The sequence below is a fragment of the Pteropus alecto genome, unplaced genomic scaffold (genome assembly GCF_000325575.1).
Source record: "Pteropus alecto unplaced genomic scaffold, ASM32557v1 scaffold87, whole genome shotgun sequence".
NCBI classification, from domain to species: domain Eukaryota; kingdom Metazoa; phylum Chordata; class Mammalia; order Chiroptera; family Pteropodidae; genus Pteropus; species Pteropus alecto.
This window is the reverse complement of record NW_006443225.1, coordinates 2,820,846-2,846,521: the sequence shown is the minus strand read 5'-3', so window position 1 is coordinate 2,846,521 and position 25,676 is coordinate 2,820,846. Positions and strand designations below refer to the sequence as shown.

General features: G+C 35.3%; 1 protein-coding gene and 1 non-coding gene across 2 annotated transcripts in view; both read right to left on the bottom strand.

Annotated features, from left to right (window-relative positions):
- XKR4 (XK related 4) overlaps window positions 1–25,676 on the bottom strand; it is a 386,852-nt gene that overhangs the window by 60,965 nt on the left and 300,211 nt on the right. The window lies entirely within an intron of this gene.
- On the bottom strand, window positions 14,000–14,118 carry LOC112472714. Its single transcript, XR_003043744.1, has one exon. It is a non-coding gene; the product is annotated as a 5S ribosomal RNA (ribosomal RNA).

Here is a 25,676-nt window from a genome sequence, read left to right as displayed (position 1 = left end):
TTTTTTTTACTAATTTAGAGGAATTCTTTAGATTTTCAGGTTATTAGTCCATTGTCAGTTATATGTCTTGCAAATATTTACTGCTTGTCTACTTGTCTTATCATTCTTTTTGTGAGGTCTTTTGATGGAATTAAATTTATTCATTTTAATGTAATTAAATTTCTGCATAATTCTCTTTATAGTTTTTACTTCATAAAGATTTTTTTTGTATATTTTCTTATGAAGATTTAAAAATTTTGCCTTTTACTTTTTATTTCTTCATTCATCTTACAATGCTTTTATTTCATGTTATAAGGTAGGAGTCTATTTTAATTTTTTCATACATATGTTTAATTCCCAAATCAGAAAGGATTCTTCTTTTCTCACTGTTATGAAGTATCAGTCTGTCATGTATCAGATATGCATATATGCATGGGTTTATTTCTTGGCTATATATTTTGTTTTAATAATCTCCTCATTTATACCTTCAGCATTGCTTTGCAGTTTTAGTTACTAGTGTTTTCTCTCAGTCCTCTTGTCTGGTCATATAAGGACTATTCTTGAACCTTTATTTTTCTGTATAAATTTCAGAGTTAGCTTGTCATCTATATAAAACCCAGTAGGAAGTTTGATTGAAATTATGTTATATCCATATGTTAGTATGGGAATAACCAACATCTTTACAGTATCAAATCTTTCCACATGGATTTTTCTGCAGTTCTTTTTTTAATTTAATTTTTAATTTTTTATTAGTTTCAGGTATACAGGTTAAACATTTATACAATTTATGAAGTGATCCTCCCAATTACTCCAGCACCTATCTGGCATTACAGACAACCATTACAATAATATTGACTATATACCCTCTGCAGTTGTCTTTTAAAAGTGTTTTAATGTTTCTGAAGTCAGATTCTTAAGTTTTAGATAAAATTCTTACACATATTTTAGCTCTCTCTATTCCTCAATATGATATATTTTTTGCTGTTTTGAATATATTATTTCTTTTTGAGAATTTCATTTTCTAACTATTGCTGATGAGAAATATTGAACTTTGTGTGTTGTTCTCATATTCATCAGTTTTACTAGACTAGGAATAACTCTAATAATTTGCCCATAGATTTTTAAAAAATGTAAATGATCATAAATCTGCAAATATCCAGTGTTTTTTTTTTTGTTTGTTTGTTTTTTTCTTTCTTTCTTTTTTTTTTTTTTTACTGATTTTCTATAGGGTTGTAGTCAGAAATGTTACCTGTGTGAAACAAACTCTTTGAAATATATTGATATGTGAGTTATGGTTAAAATTTGGTCAGTTTTCATAAGGAATCCATGCATTTTCTAGAAGAATGTGTATTCCTGAGTTGAGTGCAATCATGTATCCATTGTCAGATCAAGCTTTAAAATTGTCTCTTTTTTTGCTGTTAGTATATAGGCAGGCAATGGATTTTTGTATGTTGACTTTATATTCTGCAACTTTATTTGTTTATTGTTTCTAATATTTGGTAGAGTTTTTAGGGTTTTATATACATGCAATCATAGCTGAGGGTTTGTCATATATGGCCTTTATTATGTTGATATACTTTCCTTCTGTACTCATATGCTAACAAAAAATATCAGAAAGAGAAATGAAGACAATCCCATTTACAATTGCAAAAAAAGGAAAAAATACCTAAGAATAAACTTAACAAAGGAGGTGAAGGACCTATAAACTGAAAACTATAAGTCATTGTTGAGAGAAATTGATAATGACACAAAGAAATCGAGAGATATTCATTGTTCATGGATTGAAGAAATAACATTGTTAAAATTGTCATATTACCTAAAGCAATCTATAGATTTAATTCAATTCTTATCAATATTCCAATGGCATTTATTACAAAAATAAAACAAACAAAATAAAAAATTTACATGGAACCATGAAAGACCTTGGATGCCAAATATATCTTGAGAAAAAAGAACAAATCCAGAGGTATCACACTTCCTGACCTCAAACTATACTACAAAGCTACTGTAATCAAATGATATGGTTTTGGCAGAAAAATAGACACATAAACCAATGGAACAGAATTGAGAGCCCAGACATATGTGGGCAACTAATTTTTGACAAAGGAGCCAAAAGCATACAATACAGGATGAAAAATCTTCAATAAATTGTGTTGAGAGAACTGGAAAGCCACATGCAAAAGAATAAAACTAGACTTTTATTTGACATCATACACAAAAATTAACTCAAAATGGATTATAGGCTTGACTAGAAGACCTGGAACAACAAAATGCATGGAAGAAAGCATAGGCACTAAACTTATAGAACTTAGTCTAGAGGAATTTTTGTGAAGTTGACGGTGTTGTTCTCATATTCATCAGTTTTACTAGACTAGGAATAACTCTAATAATTTGCCCATAGATTTTTAAAAAATGTAAATGATCATAAATCTGCAAATATCCAGTGTTTTTTTGTTTGTTTGTTTGTTTTTTTCTTTCTTTCTTTTTTTTTTTTTTTTACTGATTTCTATAGCTTCTACAAAACAAAAGAAACCAACAATGGAACAAAAAAGCAATCAAACAAATGGGAGAAAATATTTGTAAATGATACCTCTGATAAGAAGCTAATATTCAAAATATATAAAGAACTCATACAACTCAATAACAACAAAAGAAACAATCAGATTAAAAAATGGGCACAGGGTCTGAATAGACACTTTTCTGAGGAAGACATACAGATGGCCAATAGATACACGAAAAGATGCTCAACATCACTAATTATAAGAGAAATGCATGTCAAAACCAAAATGAAATATCATCTTACACCTGTTAGAATGGCTATTATTAATAAGATAAGAAATAACAAATGTTGGAGACGTGAAGAAAAGAGAACCCTCGTACATTTCTGGTAGGAAAGTAAATTGGTGCAACCACTGTGGAAGACAGTATAGAGGTTCCTCAAAACACTCAGGATAGAGCTACCATACGATCCAAAAATTCCTCTTCAGGGTGTCTACCTTCAAAAATCTAAAACACTTATTTGAAAGATATATGTACCTTTATGTTCATTGCAGCATTACAATAGCCAAGACATGTCCTTGGATGGATGACTGGATAAAGAAGTGGTACATATATACAATGGAATACTATCAGCCATAAAAAGATAAAGTATTACCATTTCTGGCAACATGAATAGATCTTAGGTGTATTATGTTAATTGAAATAAGTCGTATGGAAAAGGACAAGAACCATATGATTTTACTCATATGTAGGCTATAAAACAAAAAAGCAACAAACAAAACAAACAAACAAAGACAACAGAATGATGATTACCAGAGCGGAAGGGGGAAAAGAAGAGTGTAAAGAGGGTCAAATACGTAGTGACAGAAGGAGACTAGAATTCAGGTGGTGAGCACACAAGAGTATACAGATATCATATTATAAAGCTGTATGTCTGAAGTTTAAATTATGTGATTAACCAAAGTTACCCCAATAAATTTAGTAAAAGAATTTTTAAATTGTTTTTCAAATATTCTATGTACTTCCTCATTTTTGTCTACTTACTCTTTTATTTATTGAGAACTGTGTTAAACTCTGCGTTGATGCTAGATTTGTCAATTGCTCCTGATAGTTTTGAAAATATTTTGTTAATATAATATTAGATTCTTGTAAGTTTAAAACTATTATATTTTCCTGGTGATTTGTTTATTTTTAATTGTAATTACCTTCTATAACTATGTGTTTTACTTTAAAGCTTATATTTTCCCCTGATAATTAAATAATTGCACAAGGTTTTTTTCCCTTTAATATTTTTGAATCTTTAGATTTTAAGAGTATCTTTTCTGTAGAAAGAGTTTGAAAATTCTATGTTTTAAGTGGTGATTATAGTCCATTTACAATTATTGTTTCTTTCAATATATTTATATTTATCTCTACCATATAATTTATGTTTTATATTCGCCCTACTCTTTTGGTCTCTTATTTTCTGCTTTTTTGGCCATCATTTTGATTGGTTAATATCTGTCTTGTCATTCCATTTTTCGTGCTACTAATTTGGATGTTATACACTCTATTTGTATTTTTTTGGAGGTTGCCTTTGAAATCTTAACACACCTTGAAGATATTATTCTAACATCATCAGGTTTCGAACTTCTGTTGTTGAAAACTCAGCTGTTAGTCTAAACTAATTCCTTCGTAAATAATCTGTCTTCATTCTCGTCCCCTCTTCCCGACAGTTCCTTATAGTTCTCCATTTATCTTTGTTTCTTTGGTGTCCTGGGGCTTCACCATATTGTTTCTATTTGGGGATTCATTTTTATTTTTATCTATTTTGCTTAAAATTAATTGTTAGGCTTCTTGAATATGAAGATAGACACATTTAATCAATTTTGGAAAATTCTCCAATATTATTTCTTTGAATATTGTCTATCCCTTCTTTTTCTTTAGTTTATTCTCTTGGTACCACAATTAAATGTACACTAACCCTTTTTAACTCCATCTTCTACACAATTTAACATTAAAAAATGTTTCTTGTGTTTTCGTCTCTTTGTGCTATGTTTCTTCAGATTTCTCTTGCATTTCATCAATGACTTTTTTTTTTTTGTTTTTGGCCATATCTATACTCTTGTTTAATCCATCTATTGAGATTTTAATTTTAATTTTTCAACATTTCACTTCTAGACATTCCATTTGGTCCTGCTCTACCTGACTGTCTCTTATTTCTGCACCATGCTTTCATTTCTTTGAAAATATTAAAAACACTCATTTTATATTTTGACTCTGATAATTCTCATAGTTGCTCACTTTGTGGATCTGTTTCTGAAGACTTCTGACTTTCACTCATAGTGGCTTGTTTCCTTGTATGTTTAGAGAATTTTGGCTTGGAGGAAGCTCATGTTCCTTGAGACTTTATATGTGAACATTAATTGAGGCATAGATAAAGTATACTTGCCTTTCTTCATGGCAAGTGCTTGGAGGCAAAAAATCAATCCCCAACACTTTCAATTAAATTTTTAGCTTGAGGACGTTTACATCTTATGGGTAATGTGAATTTAAGACACACATTCATGTCAAAATAAGCAGATGGTTGGAGGATCTTATAGGAGACATTTTGATCTTATTTTCTTCTCTGCTCAGAGTCTAAGCTGAACTGTGCAATTTCCCAATATGTGAGATCATCACTTCTATTTCCTATCTCCTCTCTGCTGTGATTTCCTCATATTTTGAGGTTCTAGCTTTACACAGGGATCTCTGCTTGGTCCTCTTCACTACTTGGGCTAATTAAAAGTCAGATTCTCTGCCACCGGGGATGAATAGATGCTCTCAGAACAAAAACTGGCTTTATACATACTGCTCTGGATCATGATTTCTTATTGTTTGTGGCCTCTTGTCCTTATGTTCCTGCCAACTCAGCTATGCCTCAATATTTTAAAATATATTTTATCCACATTTTATGAGTTTTTGGCAGAGGATTTTCTTTATCGATATAATAGAACATATTACTTGGCATAGAAGACTACTGATCCCTTCTTTAAGTTGATTTGGGGAGGCTCATTTCTTGGCACCTTCTTTGGTAAGACTCCCTCTTTTTTTATCCTCTTTTTGTGTTTTGCTTCCTATTTCCATATTTTGTTCACCTTCAGGCCAGGAAGGAGCCTTTTCTGAGTCACCACTCACCGAACATGCCAGGATGTTTTGGTGCATTGTTTTTGGTGTTCCCCTTTGAATTGAGTTCAGACCTGAGCTAACTTTCTAAATCTGGTAATGTGCCCCTAGTGTCCCACTCACTGAGTCATTCTGGATCCAACCTCTCTCCCGCTTCAGCTGCTCCAGCTACCACATCTTCTCTCATGATTATACCCAGGACTGTTCCAAGTTTTAATCCGCTCATCTTGTTTCTTCCCTCTGCTTGTTTCTTTAAGGCGGTCCCATGAATCTTCATATTTCTGCTTCTTTGCTCTTTGTAACTCACCTAACATTTCCTTTTAAAAATTCCTCATACTTATTGTTGACACATCTAAATCGCCAGTTGGGCCTATCTGTAAACCACATGCAAAATAATTTTTACTCAGTCATGAATTTTAATAAACATAAACCTGTTATTTGCTAACCTTACTTGGATATTTTCTATGTGCTGGGTCTTGCTTAAAGCACTGTACAACTTATCTTATTTAATTGTCCCGACTATCTAAAGAAGCAGGTATTATTTTAAATCCCCATTTTTGTAGATAAGGAAGTTGAAGCATACACAGATTAACTAACAGAGCTACATTTTATTGTTATTGAATACTTTAGATGGATTTGACCTGGACAGTTGATTTCAGATCCCATATCTTTACCAGTATTTCAGATCCCATATCTTTACCAGAAACACAGCCTTCCAATACATAAAACAATGTATGTATATAACTAACATTGTCCATGTCACATAGTAGGAACTCAGCATGTATTTGTTCCTTCTTATATCATTCACATTCTCAGATCTATACTATTTGGGGGGACTGGTGGGATTTCTTTACAACAAGTCTCTAAAATTGGTCATGTAGGTAGCTGGGAACCTAATTATAACAAGGGAAGCTTTAAACTCATGTAATAAATCCTTGTGATTAGATCAGAATCCCTAGACCATCAGCTGTATTGCTATTTAACCCTGATTCAAAAATCAAATGTAAACTTCTAAATCTGATTTGGGCTAGAAACCTCCCTCCTTAATATAGCAAATCGAATAAGCTGCATGCTAAAATTATTTCTCGATTCAGGTTGGTTATCAGAATCTTGCTATCAATACTTTCATGCACAACTTACTTCCTTTACAATTTTTTTTTTTTTTTTACTACAAAGAGCACATATTCAATCTTCAATCTCTCTGTTGAATTCTGAACAGAAACAACAAATCCCATAACTTTTGTGGCATAGATTTCTTTTTCTTGTTTAAAAAACTAGATATGGCAGAAATAGCAATGAGAGTAATGAAAAAATCTGAGCACAGAAGTGCATGTCTGAGAGACTTTTCATAGTGCACAGACACTGGGCTCAGATGATCTAGCAGCCAGACCTTCTGCGGTAGCTGAATCAATCAATTCTTGAAGCTTGAATGGTCCATAGAGATAATCAAGCCCGACACCTTTATTCTGCAAAGGGGGAAATAATTTCAGAGAAGTAATTTGCATGGCGGTCACCCCTGAACCCTGTACCTATTGTTACAGAAGCATGGGACTGAGACATTTCTTTCTTTTTCTGTGTGTGCAGTTTAGGATAGGGGACATTTATTTGAATTAATTATTTTCATAAATCACTTTGCAACTGTACATGACAGCATAACAAACTGTGTATCATTTCTATTTATTGCATTAAATATGCGCTATCCATATTTTTCTATTTCTCCTGCAGGATGAAGACCTGTAAGAGATAGAGGAGTTAGCCCCCAAACTGGAGAGTCAGTTTGGTTAATTTTCTTATCATGTGATTGTGAATGACAACTTGCAAGATGTATGTGCTCAGTTGTCTGCAGTTGAGAGGGTTCAGAAGGAGTCTCTGTGGAGGCCAGAAATATGGATTTCCTCTGATGATGTCTTAGTGAGGCCTCCTGCTTAATGCTGGCGTTTTAACAGTGTTCCCCATTACAGAGATCTGGAATAACTGCTGTGATCTAAAACAGTAGTTATCTGAACCATTATAATGCATGCAACTTTAGGAGTGCTGCAGTTCGTTACATAATCTTATTCGAAAGAAATGTGTATTTTATGACTATGTAGAGTCGTCTATTTGGCTTTTAGAAAAAAAAAGTTTCCTTAGGTCACATGGAGCAGTGGTAGGAATGTGAGCGATGTAAGGACCAGCCCATTTCTGATGACTTGTACTTGGCAAGAAATTGTGAATGTGTGAGGTTGGAGGTCAAAAGACCTTGAGGACAAAAGTCCTCCTTGAGTTATAAGAAAAAGTGTGGCACAATGAAGCCAAAATGTCTCCTTAAAGTAATGGAAAAGACTTCTGAGGTCAAATTTGAGCACATCTCAGGAATTTTCCACAATAAACTTCAACTTTTGTGCAACCTCATTCTAATTTGGTTGTGGTAAATATAGGCTTATGATCAGCAACTTGTCAAATACATTTATTTTTAAATCTCTCTTTACTTAAAAGCACATCTGCGGACTATTCTTAGCAGAGCTGTAACATCAGTGACACACTCATTTCTTGACTGCAGCAATAAAAATTCTCAAGGGTTAAATTTTGGTTGGCTAAATATTGTCATTAAAAATAGAAGCGCTGTAAAGTGAAGCACCTAGGCATTCAGTGGGAATGAAGAACCTGCTAATTTATCTTAATAAGAAAAATGTTTCTGATTGAATATATTATATGGTTCATTTAAAAACCCAGTCCATAAAATGGCTTGTACATTAAAGATCACCATAGACATAATAGATTTGTATATGTAAGAAAAATTGTGTACTGGATAAATATCTAGCATGCGACAAAAATATGCTGCACTGGAAAGCGATTTGTAACAGGGCAGCTTGTTTTGGGCAGCTCAGTGTAAAGATAATTTTGCAGAATGCTCTGTCTTTTCATCCTCAGATGGAACATTAGCAGCCCTTTGAGGATCAATTGTAAGGTTTCAGGAGCAGCAAATTTATCTCTAAGTATATATTTTAGTGGATTAAAAAGTTAGGATGCCTGTTAGTTCTGACCATTGGCAAAATCATGAAATGGGCAAAATTTGCCTGGAAGTTCTTCCGCTGCAGTCATATTGCAGAGTCTTTTTTGCTGTTCTGCACTCAACCCTGAGGAGACTCATGGAGTTCAAGAAATGCCCTAAGATTCAAATTTGTCCCTTTCCTCTTGTTGTGGCTGCTTTACTCTTCTGCACTCCATTCTAAGAAAGGAGACGCCTCCTCTGTCTAGGGCACGACAGGTAATATTGAGTTGATAATTCAAACTAATCTTAGTTAATGTGTCATCGAATCAATATATTATCTCTATAAGTAAACTGAATGTTTTAACCCAGATAAAATGCATGCATCTTCTGAAAGTCCTGAGCAAGTGACACTAATGCTGGGTTTGGCACATACTCTGATAGACTGATGGGGGCATGTTTTGACCAGCTAAGGCTTCTGGTGCCATTGCATGTGTGTGAGCGGTCCTGTATTCAAAAGCACAAACATTCCTTATACCTTTAGAAGTGCCTGGAAGCATGCTTAGGTGTGTGTGTAGAGAACTCTTCCATCTTCGTGGTGTCAGCAGTTGTATTAAGGGCTTAAGGTGAACCTCACTTTGCATGTCAGGAAAGAGAGAAAGCTGGCCATGTAGTATTGCCCTCGTATAGTCTTTGAAGCCAGGCAAGGACAGCTCTGGGGCTTAAATAAGCAGCACGGTATAAAAAAATTTTGAATTAAGCTGTACTTCCACTGAATAAATGAGAAAGCGGTTAAGTAGAAACACAGTGGTGTTAATCTCTACCACAATGAGTGGGTGGAAATCCCAGTACCACGATCGGATTTACACATGTAAGTCCAGCACGCCCACAGGAGACTGCAAATATTGTGTGATGAATAATAATGATAAAACTAAAACCTTAGGACTGTTCATTCAGTACACTGTAACGAGGTGTAGCTTTTGTTTTCACATCATCAGTCCCATGATGAAACCTCCTTTTCAATCTGGCTTGAATGCTATGATTGGATTTTATCTATTAACTAATATCCAAACAGTCTCGAGTGCCATTTGCTCACATACACACACACTTATATATATATATGATTACAGACAAAAACATTAGTATCAAACAGAAACAACAAAAGTGAAGGTTTTCAAATTCACATTAAGTTCTTTCATAAGATATTTTCAAAGCTGCATTTATTTCTTTTCCACTGGTAGGACTATTCAAATCTACAAAAAATTAAACTAGGATGACTTCCTTTATAGCTGGTTCCATTATGTTACAAGTTCTAGAGAACAGAGAGAAAATATACTGTAGATTTATATTGTGGTTCAGTGTTAAATTTATCTAATATATATGTGTTAGATAAATGTATATGAATATATAAACATTTAAAATATATATGTGGATCATATTTCACATATGTATATTTTAAAGTAAGTAAACTATTTTAAAGTAAGTAAACTATTTTAAATAAAAATATAAGCGCATTATCTTGAATTAGAGTTTTCTTTGGTGATAGTTAATTATTTAAAGAACTACTCTTGATTTCTCTCTCTTCCTTCCAATCTTCATTTAACACACGTTTATTGACTGTTCTTCATTCAGCTCCCTTCTCTCCTTTTCAATCCTTTTGATTATGCTTGTTTTTCCAAAGCAGTTCGTTCCTTTAAGGAATGTTTTTCCCTTTGAAGAGATGACAACGCCTTTTTCTCTGGGGTAAAATACAGACTTATAGAACCCAAAATTTCTCTTAATTTACAAATGACCATCAATAGCTGCATGAGATAAAAGAACTTCACTTAAGTCAGTTGTCTTAAAAATAAGAGTTAAAAAAAGTAAATAAACTCAAGTTAATGGCTTGCTATTATTGTCTCTTCCTTTTAACCATTGTTCAGTCTTATTTGTAATAAAAGGAGCTCCTGGATTCTACAAGCAAATAACTATGAAACGCCATCACTTAGTGAATTCTGTATACATTCTCTATTACTGTGTGCCATAACTGAAAAAATAAAAAACTTCTGTGGTGTATTATTATTGCAAAGCAAAGCTTGTCTGTTAAATAATATTTAAGAAATTATGAGCCAGTTGCATTTATAGATATTAAGCTCTTTTCCTCTATTATATATATGTATATATATATTTATACATATATATATGTATGTATATATATTTATACATATATGTATGTATATATGTATGTATATATATATGTATGTATATATTTGTCTCAATATTTAGAAGGGAAAAAAATAATTCTTGGGTTGCGGAAAAATACCGCTACTATGAGAAAAGTACCATATATACTTAGAAAAGTAAATTGTATTGTGAATTTAAATTTTAAAATATTTTATAAATTAAAATGCAATGCTTCTTTGAGAACCAGCTTGTCTCCTTGAAGGCTGCACGTAGAGGGCAGGCAGTGAACAGCGATTTAATGTTGGTGAAGAAGGAGGGGAGGTGGAGGAAAAACCTCTCTGCTGTCTTTCCGAGAGAGGTCTTAGGTGAGCCATGGAAAGACCTATACTGAAACGTGTTCCGTGATCTTCCTCTTTTTCGCCCTTCTCTGATATTACGAGGGGTATAAAGTCAAAAAGGGAAGAAGCTTAGATTTTAGAGGGCAAGGTATGGCCTTTTCATGGAAAAGTTGATCAAAATACTGTCAAGGGAGGCAGGTTTTCTGTAATTAAAGAAAACCTGCCTCCCTTGACAGTATTTGGGAGGGGAAAATAGGATGTAATTAATGTAATTTCTCTGATAAATGGAATTTATCAGATAAGATAAGAAGGTTTTCTAGGAGAAAAGGGAAAAACAAGGATGTAATTAACACAATTTCTCTGGTAAATGGGATTTTCTGAGAACTTCAGATTTCCCCACTCAAATGTTTTCATATTCACAAAACAGTATGTCAGTTACTGCCAATACTAATGCAGTTTCCCCATAATGTCCCCCAAAATCCTCACATGCTGCCCCGCCATTGTCTCCCTTTTTCTAACTGGAGACAAAGTCAGGCTAGAAGTAGGTGGTTTACAACAGCTCAGAGATGAAAAAAATACGTACATATAGAGTGCTTACGTTGTGCCAGGTGCTGTTTTAAGAGCTTTACAAATATTTAATCTTTGCCAAACTCCTAGGAAGTAGGTACTATAATTGATCTCATTTTAAAGATGAGGAAACTGGGACACAGAGAGATTAAAATAGTTGCCCTAAGTCACCGGGCAAATGAATGGTGGAGCTAGGATTCCAACCCACCCAGTCGGGCTCCAAAGCTCACGCTCTTAAACACAGCACTTTGCAAAGACAAAGACAACACTCTTCCTCCTTCCCCATCGCCCGCCACACACACAAAGCCAATGTTTACGTTGTAGTTAGCCTCCTGGATAAAATTTAGCCTTATAATCAGAGAGAGAGATGGCATTTTAAATTTAGAAAGAGCTAAATACCACAATTTATAACATCATGTGGGCATAACTGGATTAACCATGAATGGGTTTTTGCTCTTCCAGTCCGTGAGAAAGAATCAGATGCCGGAATAGTTCAGTTGAGCAAACTCACGAAATGCAACTTATCTGACAATAGTGAGCATTCTTTGAGTAGTTTGTTAGCCACTCCAAGAATACGGTTAAAGAAAAATATCAAAGGGAGTATATGAAGCTGAAAAAAGTATTAATGACAGGAACGGAAATATGCAATTTCAGATTATTGTATGTGGTGATAGCACCCCAAAACACTCATAGGGTTAAGAATTTGCACACGCAATGTATATATTAGATGTTTTTGATAAATGCCAACGAAGGATTCACTTTGTCAGTATGGACACAGGTATGCACACTTCATGCTCAAAATAATAGGTACAACATGAGGAGTCCTGAAATCTCAGCAGGCCAAGGTAATTGATCTTTAGTTGTGGTTGCTGATATTATGAAATGCTGTCATTTAAGAGCATTTCGAGCTTTGACTCTGAATTCCTTTTAACTTGAAGTGAATTTGCGTTCAATGCATACATAGAATTACAAAGCCTAATGATGTTTTGGGGATTAAAGAATTTCTGTCAATTAAAAGCTTCTTTCTATATATAAAACAGAGGCACTTAGATAGTCTCCCTCTCTTCTGATAGCATTGGCTTTATCTCAGGGAGAAGACTAAACTTCAGTGTGAACAACCCTAATTACTTCTTCAGTTAATCAAGGTCCAGTCGCTTTCACTATATTTTACTTAATACTTAATCAAACACCTTTATGAACACTTTTTAAATTAAATTTTTCACTTGGAGGTAATTGTAGGCTCACATGCAGTTTAAGAAACAATGCAGAGATCCCATATGCCCTTTATTCAGTATTCCCCAATGGTAACATCTTATAAAACTGTAGTACAAAATCGTATCTAGGCTATTGACATTGATACAATCAAGATGCACAACGATTCCATCAACACTAGTTTCCCTCATATGGTCCTTTTATAGTTATGCCCTCTTCCCTCTGTCTCCACCCGCTTCTTAACCGTGGGCCACCACTATTCTGTACTTCATTTGTGTGATCTTGTCATTTCAAGACTGTTATGTAAATAGAGCATATGTTTGTTTATCCATTTGCCTATTGAAGGAAATCTGGGTTTTTTTCTACTTTTTGAGTGTAAACCTGTTATAAACATTTTAATATAGCTTTTTATGTGAGCATAGGTTTTCCTTTTTCTACGATAAATAAGTGCAATTTTTGGGTCATATGAGATGTCCATAGTTTTTTAAGAAATTGCGAAACTATTTTCTAGGGGTGACTGTACCATTTAAATTTCCACCAGCAATGTATGTGGGATCCAGTTTCTCATTATCCTTACAAGCATTTACAAGCTGTATTCACTATTGTTTATTTTAGCCATTCTGATAGGCCTGTAGTAATATTTTATTGTGGTTTTAATTTATGTTTCTTAATGGCTAATGATGTCAAACTATTCATGTGCTTATTTGCTATCTATATATCTATTTGGTAAAATGCTCTTCATATGTTTTGCCTATGACTTAGCTGAATTGTTTTTTACTGCTGAGTTTTGAGAGATCTTTGTATTTCTTAGATACTAGTTCTTTGTCAGATATGTGGTATGCAAATATCTCTTCCCAGTCTGTAGCTCGTCTTTTTATCCCCTTAACAGGGTCTTCCACAGAGCAAAGATTTTAATTTTTTTTTTTTAACGCCTACAGCACCTGGTATTCCCAGGTGGTCTCCCATCCAAGCACTAACAATGCCCATTTGAGAGATCTTTGTATTTCTTAGATACTAGTTCTTTGTCAGATATGTGGTATGCAAATATCTCTTCCCAGTCTGTAGCTCGTCTTTTTATCCCCTTAACAGGGTCTTCCACAGAGCAAAGATTTTAATTTTTTTTTTTTAACGCCTACAGCACCTGGTATTCCCAGGTGGTCTCCCATCCAAGTACTAACAACGCCCGACCCTGCTTAGCTTCCGAAATCAGATGAGATCGGGTACGTTCAGGGTGGCATGGCCATAGACAAGTTTTGAATTTTTATGAAGCCTAATTTATCAATTTTTCTTTTCATGAATTGGCTTTTGATGTTAAGTCTAAAATTTCTTTGCTTTGCTCTAGATCTTGAAGATTTTTTCTGTATTTTTTCTGAAGGTTTTGTAGTTTTGCATTATACATTTAAGTCTGCGATCTTTTTTGAGTTAATTTTCGTATACATTTAGACTTAAGTTGAATATTTTTCCCAATGGATATTTAGTTGCTACAGCCCCATTGTTGAAAAGTCTATCTTTAGTCTATTGAATTTCTTTTGCATCTTTGTCAAAAATTGGTTGGTCGTATTTGTGTGTCTATTCTACATGAGTTCCGTTGACCTATATAACTTTCTCTCTGCCAATATCACATAATTCGGATTATTATTGTTATATGCCTTGGAATTTTATAAACTGATTCCTCCCCTTTGTTCCTTTTTTTAACATTTTCAATTTATTTATTAAAAGACTTTTCAAATTATTGTTATAAAGAATGTGTTTGTGTGTACACTAATCCATATTTGCTTGCTTTATAAGGAATTATAAAATAAATTTGTAATGGAATTTAATTCTTCAAAATGCAATTATTTAAATAGTACCCTATTTTTTCTTTTTTGCTAGTTTCAAGTGTATTTTTGAAGATTTTAACAATGCATGAGGAATACACAAGGGAGAGATCCCTTAAAGTCAAATTTCTATAACAGGAATACACATTTACCACTTTTTCAAGTTTTTTAAATAAAAAAAATAGGTTATTATATGTGAATTAACTTTTACAGTTTTTTTTCTTTAATTTTAATTAGTTTCAAGTATACAATACATTGGTTAGACATTTATATAGTTAGTAAAACGATCCCCCCAATTGCTTCCTCCCTCTCCTGACCCTCCATCTAGCCAATGTATTAATGCTAATTGCATTCCTTATGCTGTGTTTACCATCCTGTGACCATCTGTCAGCTGCTAATTTGTACTTCTTTAACCCTTCACCCCATTTTCCCAGCTCCTAAACCCCCTCCCCTCTGTCTGTCACCAAATTGTCCACTATATTTGTCTGTTTTTGATTAGTTTGTTCTTTTTATTCCTTAAATTCTGCATATAAGTGAAATCATATAGTGTTTATCTTTCTCTGTCTGAATTAAATACCTTCTAAGTTCATCGCAGCAATATCTTTTTCCATATCCTTCCTTTTCATATGTTTTCTTATCCTTTTAGCCACTCCATCCCTTGGTTGGAGCACTTAATTCTTTTCCATTTAAGGTACTTATTGATAGGAATGTAGTTGTTAACATTCTTTATTCCTGTTTTTGATACATGTTTTTTCTTCTTCAAGAAGTCCTTCCAACATTTCTGTAATTCTGGCTTGGTGGTGATAAATTCCTTTAATTTATTTTTGTCTGTGAAGCTCTTTATCTGTCCTTCGATTCTAAATGATAGCTTTGCTGGATAAATTATTCTTGGTGGTATATCCTGGGTCTTCATTCTTTTGAAATTTTTTGCCAAGCCCTTCTGTCCTGCATAGTCTCTCTTGAGAAATCAGCTGCCAGTCACATGGGTGTTCCCCTATATGTAATTATTTGTTTTTCTCTTGCTACTTTTAAAATTTTTTCTTTGTATTTAACCTTTGGCATTTTGATTATGATGTGTCTTGGTGTGAGCCTCTTTGGATTCCTGATTTTTGGAATCCTCTGAGCTTACTGGGGCTTTAAGTCCATTTCCTTCACCAGGTTAGGGAAGTTTTCCATCATTATTTCTTCAAATACTTGTTCAACATCTTGATTTTCTTCACTTACGCCTATCAGACAAATATTTGGAGCCTTAATAGTGTCCCATATCTTCCTTAAATCATCTTTATAGTCTTGGCCTCTTTTTTCTTGCCATTCTGTTTGAGTGTCCTGATTGGCTTCCCTGTCTTCTAGATAAGGCATGTGATTCTCTTCTTTATTCACTTTGTTTATTCCATTTAACGTACTTCTCGTCTCCGATTATGTGTTCTCATTTCAGACTGGTTCCCTTTTATAATCTCCATCTCCATTTTGGAGTTCTCTACATTTCCCAAAAGTTCATTAAGCATCTTTATAACTAGTATTTTGAACTCTGTATCTGTTAGATTACTTGACTCCATTCTATCTGGATCTCTGTTCTGTTCTGTCATATGGTTTCTACTTCTTTGCTTTCCCATTTTGGCTGCCTTTCCATGTCTGTACTAAGCAAAGCTCCTAAGTTTCCTGGTCTTATTAGTGTGGATTTGTGAAGTAGGTCCAGTGGCACAGTCCTGAGAGGGGTTCAGCTGCAGGCCAAATTTAGCCCACACCTCTATCCCTCCAGGGTCACCTGTCAAGATTCAGCAGGCAATCCACAGATGCTGTGCCTATAGTTGCCTCAAAAGGCCACACCAGAAACCGAGGCCAGCTGCCTCCAGTGTGAGTGTAGGCTCTGCTCAGCAAGGAGCACCTGACTTGCTGAGGACACACTTGGATGTGGCTTGAGTGGGGCCTGGTTTGGGGAGGCAGGGTTTCAGGGAATCCTCTGTTATCCAGTTCGATGACGTCACAGCTATGGTAGCACTGGGAGAGGGAGGGCTCAACAGTGAACAATGGATACTGCTGGCACTTCTATACCGAGCAAGTCTCGCCTCGACCCTCACTCCAACATGCTTTTCCATATAAGTTTTAGAATAATCTTGTCTATATAGAGAAACAAGCTGCTGGGATTTTGATAGGAATTACGTTAAACCCATATATCAACTTGGGAAGAACTGACATCTTTACAATATTGAGTCTTTTTTAGAAAATTAAATTTATTGAGGTAACGTTGATTAATAAGATTATATAAGTTTCAAGTATACAATTCTATAATACATCATCTTTATATTGCATTATGTGCCCACTACCCAGTGTAGTCATTTTTCGAAGAAATAGAACAAAAAATCATCACATTTTTATGAAACCACAAAAGATGCTAGATAGTCAAAGGAATCCTGAGAGAAAAGAACAAAGATGAGGCATCACAGTTCCTGACTTCAAACTATACTACAAAGCTACAATAATCAAAGCGGTATGGTATTGGCAGAAAAATAGACATAGAGACCAATAGAACAGAAATGAAAGCCTAGAAGTAAACCCACACATATATGGACAAACAATTTTCAACAAAGGAGCCAAAACCATACAATGGAGAAAGAAAAGCCTCTTCAATAAATGTTGAGTCTTAAAACGATGAACATGGTATATCTCTCCATTTATTGAGATCCTCTTTGCTTTCTTTCATCAATGTTTTGTGATTTTCAGTATTGCAGCCTTGTATATGTTTTGTTAGATTTACACTGAAGGACAAGGGCAGCTTTGTCACTGCTGGGTTGAAGTGAAGTCCGGGTTTCACATGTGGTTTCTACTGACATGGGGAGAGTTTGAGAGGACAAAACTGATTACTGCCTATTGGGGATAAAAGTCCAGGTTCCTTACTTGTCTTCTCTAACACCACTATGATGGGGTTTGGGGCAACATGTTATAGCCTAATAAGGAGGGAAATCCAGGCTCCACACTCAGCCTTGATCTTGTAAATAGAGGTGGGCTGGCAATATTTTCTGTGGTATTTGGCTGGAATAGATTGGTTATTGTCTAAAAGCTATCTGTTTTATTAGGATAACCCTCTCTTAGTCTTTTAGCTAGGTTTTTTCATGGGCTTTTTCTTCTGTGCCCACTGTCATTTCCAGATTTCCAGGCTTAAAGTTCACATCTGGAGTATATGAGGTACAAAGAAAACTCAAGGAACTCACTGCTGTATTGTTCATTGGGTGCCAAGGTCCCTATCAAGTCTCCCTTATTCTGTATACCTTTCAGATTCTTCTGTTTGTTTTATACATAATGTCCAGGGTAGTTGTACTTAGTGAGAATAGTGTTATGTACATACATTCCACCTTCCTAGAAGCAGAAATCCAACAAATACTTCTAAGGCACAGTAAGTTAGTTATATAAACCACATCCAGTTCGTATAGACTGAAAAAAATTACACAACATTCTATTCATCTCAGTAAAATTTAGTTCACAGAAATGAAAATTGGCACTTAGAGACTGCCTAAGCAGCTCCATTATGAGAATCTGAATATTGGTCTTTCAATTAGCTCATCTGCAGGATCAGAATAATGATTTTAAGCTACAAGAGAGGGGACCATGCTTCTTTTCCACTGTTATGAGCTTGGAACACATACTAAGGGCTTAATAAACATTTATTGGAGGAATAAACAAATGACATTTCTGGGATGACATAACCATTCAGTAGTTAGAGACTTTTGGAGGTAAGACATTTGTTCAAAAACATTTGTTTAAGATAGCCTAATATTTAGTTAGGGATAACTAGACTTTCCAAAATTAAATATGGACAATTCTATAGAGTTTATTATACAGAGTGTATATGACAAATAGAGCTTTCTATCATGACAATTTTATAGAGAAATGGAGGAAATTTCTCCCCTTGTGTTATATACTTGCCTGCAACCAAAATTTTAACTCTTAGTTAAGAATTGATTCTAATTAATAACATAAAAATGTATCAACTTTGATATACTTGCTCATATCCAACCATAAATACTTTACAGTTAACATATCCTTTTACTTTTTAAGTATTTTGGTAATAATCATCTAATATACTTTTATTTTGAGCATATTTTTTCTGGTAATTGGAAGTCTATTCTATATACACTGGAGCATTGTTTACAACTGTTTTAAGGTAAGTGCTGAACATCAAATTCAATAACACTGCTATTATCTAAATATATGTTTATATGAATGCAAAATGTAGTATTACAGTAATAATCTAAAAGACTAACAATTACCATATTTTATATGTAGCACTGAGCTAATTTGCTTTTACTACCTGGAAATTCTGGTAAATAATTTGCTGTGAATGGCAACTGTAAGCAGTGGTAGGAAATTATTATTCCACAAATGTTATTACATCATCTGTGAATTTACAGAAAGTCGGTATTAAAAGAATCAATTTATCTTTATGTTAGAGAGACACTATTCCTTTGTTTACAGATCCTAATACTTTTGAACAAATAGAAAACGTATCCAACTGCTCGACTTTTTTGCATGGTGTGGGGTGGTTTCATGATTGGGGAGTGGTAAAACATCTTCTGGTTTCAAACTGATAGTTTAGGTTGCTTCTAGCTCAATTTATCCTGAATATCAGACTCTTTTTTTATTGTCTGATCCATATTTAAGTTTTCTGGTGTCATTATTCATTTTTTCATTCATTCATTCATTCATTCATTCAGTACTACTCTGTGCTTTCTTTGGCTCAAAGAAATAATACATAGTCTTTGCCTTTAAGCATGCATATAGGTTTAGTCAGGGAGATACAATTGTAAAAAGTTAATTAAAATATGGTTTATTAAGTTCCATGGCAAATGTATGGACAGGCCCTTAGAGAAACAAATATTGAGGGTGCCAAATTCAGCCTGTGTGTGTGTGTGTGTGTGTGTGTGTGTGTGTGTGTGTGTGTGTATGTATGCGTGCACATGTGTGTGTTGTGGGGGGTGAAGCTACAAGTTTAGAAAAGGCTTCCAGGAGAAGTTACCTGAACAGAGTCTTAAATAATGAGAAAAAATTAGCCAGGCAAAGACAGAGGGAAGAAAAGTTGGGTTCGCATTACTAAAACAAAATAAACTCCGCAGTTGTCCCTACCTGTGTCTAACTTTGAAAAGTCAAGTCGTTTTCGACTAAATAATAGACTTCTATTGCTATGCTTATGAACAAATGTCTTCTTACAAAAGTTTTCACTTATTTATGTTTATATCACTCCAGCGATAACTCCAATCACTCATCTATTATTTATCCAGGGAACTCAAAAGCAGTTTGGTATTGCTGAGAAAACAAGAGGAAAGTAAATGTGAAGGGAATTCAGTCTGGAGATGGGGTGAGAGTGGAGAGTGCTGAACACTGAGGACCCATATACAGGATCTACAGAAAAAGAAAAGTCACGTATGAGTTTTAAGCAGCTGGGATTACCCAATTGCTCTTAATTTTTAGCTTTGTCACTCTGATGTTTCTGTGTATGGTGTCATGGGGAAGCCTTGGACAGGGGAACGGCTGTTACAGAACATCGGCTGAGAGCTGTGAAGCTCAAACTAGAAGCAGCAGAGTGGATGGAGAAGAGATAGAGGGCTTGAGAAATATTTAAGAGATATAGTCATCAGGTCTCAGTGTTTGAATGTGATGAGATGAGAAGGGCAAAATTGTCCCAGATTTCCGGTGTTGATGACTAAGAGGACAGCACCAATACATATAGATTATAGGGTAGGAAATTATGGCTAAAGATGCACTTTCAGGTTTGAACATGCTGAGTTAGAGGTGTCTCCAAGACACATAGGTTAAGATGTTAAAGGAAATGACATATGATAGCCAGCAGCTTGGGAGAGGAGTCAAAACTGGAGGTCTATGTAGTAGTTACAGTCAAGATAGTGAGAGAGCTGAGAAGAGACCAAACAGAATGAAATGAACAATTAGGCAGACACATGATAAGAAAGACTAAATTCCCAAAGGGCGAGGAATCAACCTCGAGGTAAGCACATGAATTCCAGAATTGGCATTGATGCTATTTTCTGTGACTCTCTGAAATCATGGATAAGCTAACTTTAGGCTGGAATCTTAAGTGCTCTAGATCTGAACTCACTGTATGCCTCCAGGGACCGGGCAAGTAACATCCATCAGCAGCTGCTTGGTGGCCAGCTGTGGAGGACCTCAATGCTGATTTGAATACAATAGGGTATGGTGGTGATTGAGGCAAACTGAAAAGTGTATGTCTTTCTAAAAAGGGCAGCCACCACTCACCTCATCTGTTTTCATGAGAGAATACAGGTGGAGGTTCCAGCTCTTTCAGTTTTTCATGAGATATAAGAAATCAGATTTTTATGTAAAATATTTCACTTTTTCAATCTTGACGGCTAATTAAAACGTAAAATTTTATTCAGGGACCAAGGGGAAAATAAAAATATCTAGTCTACCGCGTGTGCTCTCTGCCATAGGCAACTTGGGTTGTCAGAATGACTGAGAATAATGCTGAGGGTCAGAAAGTTGTGAAGACTCATTCATGGGAAGTGTATTCCATCAATAAGTGCTTATTTTATGCCTAATATGTGCCAGGTTCAAGGGATTTAATGGTGAATGAAAGTCAAAAATCCTGAAAAATGAATTACATGGAGATTTTTTTTCCCCTGTGTGGTTATTCTCTTTGTGACATTGACGTATGGTTGAAACAAACCTCAGTGTTTGTGGTGGAAGAACCAGGCCAGCTCTTGGCTGCTGGTGTCAGGTGGGGTCATATTTAGCTGTGCTATGTATCTGATGCCACATATTTGGCTCTGCAACTTTTAGAAACGGACTCTGAAAAGGTTCTGGAATTCTCTATGCTTCTGTATTCTTCCCTGTAAAATGTACATAATGATAATGCCACTTTATATATTATTGTGAGAATAAAGTGAGGTAATATCTATAAAGTGTTAAGCTTATGTTCTGGCTCATATTAATTATGAAGGAGGTCTAGCTATGATAATGATTATGATGTCTGACTTGGCACCCTGCCCTTGTGTCTAAAACAAGTGATTTACAGAATGAAAATGTTACTTTTGCTCATGGAAGTGTGAGCAGCCATTTGAAAAGCAGCCCTACATTTTTGAAAGCTTTACTTTAAAGAAATTGATTCCGGGAGTACAGGGCAACAAGGCCCTGAAGTGATCCTAAGCAGGTGGGAAATCAAATTAATTGCCAATCAGTTGCATATGCTAATACAAATAAGATCCCTCATGCTGAGCTCCTGCTTGAGGGCACAGATGTGCATTTGGATCCTGTAGGGATTGGGGGTTGCGCTTGACAGTGGAGTTGCCAGGAGAGTGGGGGAGGGGAGAGGTTTGCTCCCACTACCAGAAACCAACATTCTTTGTCTTTTAAGTGAACAGATTCACAGAAAATCTATTCTTGGTCTTCTGTGGGAAGGACATACAGCTGACCTCCTGAGACAGAACTGATTTTGATGGGATCTATTAAGAATTAAGCCTATCAAAGAGTCTGTCCTGTAATATATAAAGCACTTCTTACTTCAGTGAATATTAACTAAGCATTTCCTCTGTGCCAGGCCCTAAGCAGGGGGCTGGATATGAGAACAAATGAACAAATTCCCAGCCTTCATGGAGTTTATAGTCTAGCGAAGCAAGAAGTGGCACAAATTCAGGCTCTTAGGATAGCACATAGAAGAGCACTTAATCTGAGGGCTAAGCAATGGCTTCCCAAAGGAAGTGATGTAAAAACTGACATTTAAAATTGAGTATTAGGGTAAGCCAGACAAGGGAAGATAATGACAGCTCCGAGAGCAACACGAGTGTTTATCACAGTACAAAGTCAGGTAAAGCATCTTTTGACCCCACTGATCACCATTACTTAATTATATGCCAACGTTTGGTTTTAGGATAATTTTCAAGGTGTATGTTGTTGATTTAATAGATATTATTAAAGTACAGTCTGACTTGGAGCATCATCTTGAACTTCCTGCCATTTGAAAATAAGCATATGACCTATCAGTTTCATAGATCTCAGAGACATTTGTAAGTACATCAGTGCTGCAGATAGATTATCCATTTCCTCTTTATCCCTCTCCCTCCCACTGACGCTTCTCATTTAGTTCTTGTTACCTCTTACTAACCTATTGTCTTCACCGATTTCCTTATGTCAAACTTTATGATTTTCCCTACTTCAATTCCTTTTACCCTCTGATGAAAAATTAGATTTCCTGAGCTGCAACTCCGATTCTACCATTTCTGTGCCTGCCCTTTCTCCTGGAATCCCCACAGCCTGAGATGTTAGTAATGAACCATTCGGTCTGGCATTCGAAGCCTTTCATGTGATCCCAGCCTATCTTCTCAGCTGCTCTTGTATGACTCTGCTCTTTGGGTAGACTGCTTGTTGTACCGCTTTCCTTTTTCTTTAGTTTTTGTTCATAATGTCCTTCAGTTTTGAATACACTTCCCCAGTTACAATACAGACTCATGGACCAGCTCAAATGATTGTGAAGTCGTCCCCCAACTTCCTCACTCCCACTATTGTATTTTCTCCTTCCTTTAAACCCCCAGGACTATGCCCACATACAAAGTACTGCTGGTATTGCACTTGTAAAATTATGCCTTCTTAGTGTCATGTGTGCCTATACTCTGATATACTTGAGGTAAGGGCCATATATTCCTCAACTTGCACTTTTCTACCTTTTAGTATAGGGTTCTTCACAGTGTCAGTGATTAATTGACAATTCTACTAGTTAGTAATTTTTTTTCACTGCTAATTTTATTTGAGTTGAAAAGGATTTGATTTTTGTACTTGTGTTTGCTATGGTCTCAATTCATGGAGCTATTAATTATTTTTTAATCTTGTACATGTACAACACTTATAGTTTTTAAATGATTCCATGTTTATTATTTTATCTTATGCCTTAAGGCTCATGGGACATTAATACTTGTATCAATATAGCATCTTTATTGATGCAAGCACAGAAAGATAGGACTCTCTGGAGCTCACTGAGTTAGCAGGAAATAGAGAAGGGATGGGAACCAAGTTCTTTTTATTCCAGGCCCTGCATTTACCACCTGCAACTGCTTCCCTACTGTGTCTTTTTTTCCTTCTGAGAATTCAGTTAAATGTAAATACTGTTACTGAAATCAGTATTTTCTCTCTATACACAATGTCGATTAATATCGAACATGGTTCCTGCAGCAGCTTGAGACATGGAACTGCAATTTAGCCTATGCGGGTAGTCGAGTGCCAGTGTAAAACTTAGATGGTTAGCCCCAAATACTCAGTGTCTATTCTTGCAGCCTAAATGTGTTAAATTAGTTAAATAATAGCCTCACTTTCAGTGGGTATCTTGCACACAGACCTATTGCCTCTTGACCGGAACCTGAGGGGAGAGGGAGAGAGAGAAGTATGTGTGCAGATGGTCTGGATTTTCTCTCTTGGTGGCACTTCTCTTTGTTGCTGTTGTTGTATTAGGCTTCAGAGAGACGTGATCAGAAGCATTAATATTTGCAGGCCAGCACTGAGGCCCACTGGTTGGATTCAAAGCTTCTTTTAGTTATGGACTTGCCTTCAGCAACTAGGCTATACGGTATAGTAGGACGATCCCAGGACTTAAATTTCAAAGATAAGTTTTTATTTTCATCTAGTCCTACCATTAATTGCTTTCTGACCTTGAGAAATTGCTTAAGCTACCAGGGGTTTGGCTACCTAATCTCTAAACAAAGTTATTGTGAGAATTGAATAGGATAATTTATATGAAATCACCTTAAAAACTTCAAAGCACTTCACTAAAGTGAAGTGTTATTATTAGGAGAGGGAAATAAAGCAAGGCTTTGAATTCAATTCTTGAATTAAAAATCTAATTAATTTACCTGCTAGGTTTTTTTTTTTTTTTTTTTTTTTGAGGGAGAGGTACATTTTATAAAGCCAAGATAGGATAGAGCTTGTTAGATTACACTAAAGTATTAATGTAGGGAAGAAGCAAGAGAATTAAATATGTCGAATTAAGAGACCAGAAAGTGCTGATCAGCCCTTCAGCCAGGCCAGGAGGACACCTGCAGAACGAAGGAAGATTTCTACTGGGATTGCTAACAAACCATTTCCCACACCTGTGAAGGGGAAACAGATAAAAACAAGAGTCTTTAAGTGGCTGCCCCACACAAAATAAAATCATTCATTCCCTATGGCTAAAAACATATGGGGGAACTTATGGGTTAAAGGCTGGAAACTGCCAGCAGGCCTTTCGCTCTGCATATTCTTACCTTTTCATGCTACATACTCTTCCCCTTCTCACTGTATGTCCATATCAAAGGAAATGGGTTAACAAAGTCTTTTAAACTATAACTTATAGGAACTAAAGAATGACATATAAACTGAATTCCCTGAGCACTCAGGGTCCCTCTCACTGTTTTGCCTCGCTCCCTGTCCTCGTCTCTCTTAGTCCTCTGAGAGGAGGAGACCACACTCTGTGGAGTGTTATCCTTTTTCTAATAAACTTTCCTTTTGTCTCTAACTTTGATGTGTGTGTTGAATTCTTTCTTCACTCGCCGCCAAAGGACCCTCTTCTCTCGATGTGAGGCTTGCTCTCCCTGCAACTCGGGGAAATTTGCATCAGTATTACTTATAAATACTTTATGTTCTTCAACTTTATTAATCAGATTTAATAATTAAGGAATGATGAGTAGTAACCTTACAATCTATAAACAATCAAATATAAAAGAAAAATGTATCTCAACATACTACCTGAACAACAACAGCAAAAGATACTTATAAACACCCTTCTGGACTTTTCTTGCTCTATACTAGAAAGATAGCATAGTCTCCTTTTATGCACAGTCTTTTCAATTGTGAGAATTTGCCTCAGTTCATTGTTCTTTTTTTGCATTCTTATAGAGAAAATTTACTCTAAAAAGCAACAGCAATGACAAACCTAAAACAAAAAACAAACTGTACCAAAACAAAACAAAAGAGGGCTTTCTATATTTTTCTTTAGATGCA